This window comes from Xiphophorus couchianus, chromosome 9, assembly GCF_001444195.1.
Source record: "Xiphophorus couchianus chromosome 9, X_couchianus-1.0, whole genome shotgun sequence".
Classification (NCBI taxonomy): Eukaryota; Metazoa; Chordata; class Actinopteri; order Cyprinodontiformes; family Poeciliidae; genus Xiphophorus; species Xiphophorus couchianus.
Window position 1 is genome coordinate 17,955,442 of NC_040236.1, and position 6,000 is coordinate 17,961,441.

At 36.5% G+C, this 6,000-nt stretch overlaps 1 long non-coding RNA gene across 1 annotated transcript; it reads left to right on the top strand.

The window, feature by feature from the left end:
- The first annotated feature begins 5,079 nt into the window (after window positions 1-5,079).
- LOC114151297 (uncharacterized) lies at window positions 5,080-6,000 on the top strand. Its single transcript, XR_003596914.1, has 3 exons — window positions 5,080-5,102; window positions 5,178-5,246; window positions 5,620-6,000. It is a non-coding gene; the product is annotated as an uncharacterized LOC114151297 (long non-coding RNA).

Below are 6,000 nucleotides of genomic sequence, written 5' to 3' on the forward strand. Positions count from 1 at the left end.
CTTCCTCTCACAAGCACACCCACAGCACAGGATGATGAACTCACTAGACAGGTGCCATACTGCTGAGAATGACAATTTGCCTTTTGGAAATCAGTTTCTGGCTCCATTGTGTTCCCTAAAATTGAGTTAGTCCATCAGTAGACGCTCAACAGCCCCCCATTTTTCCCTCCCACCTCCCTCTTTCTGCTTCTGTAGAGCCTTTAATGATAAAGTTAGAAGAGGACTGTGCTTTTATGGTAATGTTTTAAATTAGAAAAGCGTAGCACATTATGCAACTCTGAGAGAGAGGGATGCATTTTGTGAAAGTTGTAATAAAACGTTATTGTGCTGGGGAGCAGGCAACAGTGCACAAATGGTAACATGTAATTATTGTTGGGATTCAAGCAACTCCTACTTAAGGGCTCAAAATGCATAAGTATATAACATAAGTACCATAAAGAAAAGATTTCTCTGTTCCAACTCCATTACAGCAGACTCACAGCAGCTTGTGTGGCATTTTTTCTGGTGGGGTCAGGCAGTGTGCAGCCAGAGTGAACAGCAAAGACAGCAGTTGGTTAAGCCTCATTAACTACAACATTTAAAAGCAGAGAAGTTATCTGTCAAAACAAGTGGTTTGGAGATCCATCCATCTCAAGTTCTCTTGCAGAACCTTCGGATAGACCATCCAATTATGTTGTATTGCACAGGATGCAGGACCGAGCTAGATGTGGTAAAACAGTTCTCTGATGGCTGGAAGGTAAAGAAAAAATCAGGGTAATGTCCTCAGCCAGCTATCTGTAGTTACATTATCTGCTTATTAGTTATAATTTATCACCCGTAGGCATTTTCATACATTTATCTTGGCAAATAGCAATGTTACCAAGTCTCATTCTTCTGAGGTTCAATCACTTTTACACTAGTTCTCACTTCATATGAACAGCCAAAGCAAAGCAATTTTTCAAACACCGCTGATATGACTCAATATTCTGAACACAGTGGTATTTTGTTACATATTTTTAGTGTCTTGAGCAAACCACGGTGGATGGGTTTTTTAATGTGCAGCTTTTTCAGTTGTGTTCATGACAAATGTTATTGACCAAAGCATATTTTTAGATGTTTCATGAAAATTAAGAAGTATTAGTAATTTCACACTTTTTTTTAATGCTGACCTCATTCATACCGGTCTCATCCCTTTTGCTATTCAAGAGCAGGCAACTCTGCACATAGATTTAAAAGGAGATGGGAGATTAACCATCTTTTGAGGAAAAAATGCATCAGTTAGAGCCAGTGAAATCATCTTAGATTGAATATTTCACATCCCCATAATAAGATGGAAGCTGGGTGCACCTTTGGGAAATGGTGGTAGACAACAAATTGGTGTTTTCTTTGCTCTAGATGAAACTTTTTAGTGGCTAAAGACACTGCATACCTGCATAAGGTACAGATTTGTAACTTTCCTCATCATCTAGATTAGAAGTTTCCATGCACGGGGTTTCCAATAAGAAAGCGGCATACAATTTAATGTGTGACAACGTTCTCCAGGTGGCGGCACCCATCTTCAGCAAATTGCAAAAATCTATCAGAAACTGAACACCTTTCTATACACCATCAATGTTCAGAAAGAGAAACAACAATTTTATTAAAATGGCAACAGATGCCACTGTCTCGCAAACAAAAGTAAATCAAGAGATTTCATAATCATAGTATGAGCTATGTCTTATAATTGCTAAGAGAACAAGACGCAGATTGCCAAGTCTTTGAAATTATTTTCAAATGTTTATTTGAACTCTGCCAGAGTTATTAATTTAATTATTTAATTATTTAATTATTACTGTTTCAGTTTTTTTTTACTTAGCTGAGAATATAGCAGTGAAAAGTTGACTCAAAATAATCTGGATTAACATCACTTGAATGTTGTCATTTAATTTATTTGTGTTTTGACCAACAGCATAATTATGACTGAGTGGACTGCTGATGTGGGCTTTATTTATGCCGCGCTCCAGCTATCAAACATTCCTCTGTCCCAGATAGTATAATTTACTCTGAACCCCTCCGGAGCATTTTCAAAACGGGATAATTGTGTTTTTCTGCTTTGTTTACAATTCCGAATTTTTCAACTTGTCTGCAGGTGGTGAAATCTAAATGCAATTACTTGGAGAGTGAATGGGAATATTCTTGACTCAGGTAATGCATCAACATCAAGGGGGACTGATATCTGGCGGTGAAATATGATTTTCTCTGCATCTGCTGAAATAAGTTTCCAACCCTGGTAAAATGAAAACAAACTGCTCTGTTTGCCTTCCACAGCCTGTTTACCAGAAGCTAAGGTGTGGATGGTTGGTGAAGTGATACAGAAAAAGAAGAAATTAACTCTATACACCTAATATCTAAAAGAATATAGGAAGATGCTCCATTCACAGAAAGTAGACATTAAAGATGGATATGGAAGTTCAGGGCTGCACACACTCTGCAAAGAATGAGATTATGGCGAGAAATTTGATTTGCTCTTTCATCTCTATCTAGCTACTGAGCTTCATGCTCAGAGAGATGTAGGTTTATGAATGTGCTATAACAATAAACCCAGCACACCAGTACTTGGTTCCTCGCTGCAGTGCAGACTGTGATTCTGAAGGGTGTAGTTCAGATGTCTTAAACGGGGTGTAGTGGGGAGATTTTAATCAACTCTCAGTCAGACAGCAGAGGCAACAACCTCAGTTATGAATTTCGGAAAAACTTTCTGTCAGGAATTTTGAGTTCAAGACTTTTCTTTTCTTCAAAAAAATAAAAAATAAACGTAAAATTCATGTGAAACCTTTAATGTAAAGCTTTATAGAGATGTCAGTTTTGCACTTCAGATTTATCTATATAGAGATTACAGTCAAATATCTTGTAAGGAGCCTGTGGTGTTTTACACTAAACTCTTTTGTTGCAATTTTTGCCTAATGAAAAACAAATATTTCTCCAACATAACATGGTGAGCATAATTAAACGATCATTATGTGAAGCAAAAGTACACTTTTACAATAAGAAAAGAATAATGGCACTGGCTGTATTTGTCATGACTGGATATGTTTCCAAACAGCATATTTGTTTTTCCTATAAATGTGCAAAAGGTTAGCTGGTCTGGATTGTATAACCAGTAAGTAAGGATTTTAAAGGGACTGATGGAAAACTGCATTTGGTTTTGACAGTGTGGTGTTTAATATTCTCAGTACACTCATCCGTTCTTAAGTCCATACCAACACATTCTCTTTAACATCAGACACTTTGATAAAAGAAAGTTTGAAACCGTAACCAGAGAAGTCATTAGAATGGTAAAATATTGATAAGCATAAGCTTTCAATTAATTGACACCAAAACAAATGTAATGACTTTTATAAGCTTTTTGACACCTGTCCCTCATACCAGCGATTTCAGTTTGTAAATCCGGTAAACTCTTAATAAAGTGCGTGTAACCTGAGATTAATGTATCTGCCTGGCTCTAATATCAAAACTGAAGCTATCTTTTTATGTGAAAGACTAAAAAAAAAAAAAATAAGATTGAACAAATATTTTTATCAGAAGCCCACAGGGCATCTTTAACTAATAGAGCTGAAACAATCCTTCACACCATCATATTCTGTCAGCCCAGTCACATTTTTGCTATTGATTTTCCAGCATTTATAAGGTACATTGGGCTGAAGGGCTGTTTCTACAGCAAGGGTCAAGCCGAGCACAGGAAAGAAAATAGCTTTTTGCTGCTTATTTTTGTGTTTATTTCTCTGCCTGACTTGCCTCCTTCCAACAGTACAAATGTGCACTAGCATGGCATATCTAAGCCATGATGGCTTAAATAATAGCTTTCCAGATTAATTGTGATTGATCCATTCAACATGCATGTGTAAATGTTTTTCTGGATATGAGTTTTACTTTGATGCTAAACTCTAAGTATTTGGATTATTTCAAGGTAAAGTGAAATAGACGGTAAGAAGGAGGACAATGAACAATAATCGACAATAAACAGATGTTTATTGTTTATAAACTGTTCCAGCTGTTTTTCAGCTGGAATAGCTGAAAAACAGCAAGGCAAGTTTTCAGAGCAAAGATTTGTGCCATTAACAAAAAGAAGTATGCAATAGTCATTGTAAAAATAAGTATTCCTTTTTTCAATGTAAGATTCATGCATCAGAATTTAATAAATAATAAACTGGTATGGTCCATGTTCTAAAATTACTTAATCTTAGAAGCTGGAAAAGGCAAGAAAAAAGCATCCAAGAGTTTCAATAAATATTAAAATCTGTGTGGAAAAGTACCAATCTTATGAATGAGATCTAGTTATTTGTATTCACTCCTCTCCTCATAATTGTTTCAGATCATTGAGATCTGGAGACGTTAGTTTTTGCTCTCTAAACAATCCACCACAGCAGGTCACAAGTGCAATACGCTGATTCTTTTCTTTTCCTGCATTTCTATTGTAGATTTCCAGGTGGGATAAAAATGTCAGTAAAATAGTTTTGCTCAAAGGTTCCCACATCCTTCGGTAAGTTCAAATCCTCTTCTCCACCCTCGTGCTTAATAGCTAGTGAAAGGTGTTTGAGCTGATATGCTGTGTCAGATTTTTTCAAGAGATGCCGCTTTGCATTTTTAGTAAAGATCTTAACATTGGTGTCCTTTGCTCAAGTAAGTCTTACAGGTCACTCAGGGGTGACTTGGCAAACCTAATTCATGTTGGCGTATTCTTTACAGAAAATAGGCTTTCTCCTGGCAACTCTTCAAAAACAAGTCATAGCCTACTTGTGCTATCTTCTTCTTCTTGTACTGTCATGAACCGACAGTGAAGTCAATTTAATTGGACATTAAAGCTCCAGTACGTAACTTTTATAAAACAAAATGTTTCTTTTTTTTTACACATTAAACTGTGTATAAATTTTAACTTCCACTCCCCCATTATCCGGTTTCTCCACTTTATCTCAAATCTCGCGATATCTTTAATGTAATGCCAGCGATTCTCGCGAGATTTCTACACAGCCAATCGCTGTTGGGAATTAGTGTCACATGTACCATCGCAGCCTATCTGCTAGGTATATTAGCATTAGCCGGGAGGTGTGAAACGTTAGGACGCGATGGGAGGAGCAGAGCTGCAGGTTAGTTGAGCGTCGTGTCATTCATCATTCACCTTAAATCTCTATGATGCTTATACATAATGTGCTAAACTGTAGGAGCCAACTACTGAGAGCCATAAAGGAGGTGAAAAAAATCTGTTTGTGTGAGATAAAACTGCGGAATTGGTGAGTGTTTCCGTGTGTGATTTAGCATTAGCTCTTTGTCACTGTTTGTTGGTGTAGCTGCTAAATGACTGACTGTTAACCCATTTGATGGACAATAAGGTGCCTTAAATATTTATTGCGCACTTGTTTAGATTTGTTTTTTTTACATTTCATGTTAACTAATTTATATGGTGCATATTTATTGGATTTTTCATGGATGTAATTTATATTGAATTTAATAATGATTGAAAATGCATATTAACTGAATTTGACTTTTAAAATTATTTATAGTGCAAAGAGTGCCATTTAATGAATTTGTGTGCACACTAGAATGTTTTGGTTATTCTTATATATATATATATACACTGAGAAAATGGTCCTGTTTATTATTCAGGCCAGGTTCGATGGCGAGCTAGAGCCCAAGAAAAGATTGCACTTTTGGTGCTGGAAGACTTCTGCTTCTCCTGCCAGGCTGGTAGGAGGCTCCTTGCAGCTAATGAACAATTTTGTCCCCACTCTGATCTGACTTTAGTCAGCTGATGACCTGCACTGCACCAAGCACTTTAATTGTAATCTGCTTGGGACCTCTAATCAACCCCAGCTTGGGGGTAGATGAACTGAAGGGTGTGAGTCCATTTATGTTGGAACTGAAGGATTGATAAATTTTGGTTTTTGTTTATTTTGTTTTTCTTTCTTTTTTGCACATTTTTATATGGCCATTTGGATGTTTCCACTGTTGTAAATATGTATATAATTTTTTTTTTCACACTATAAA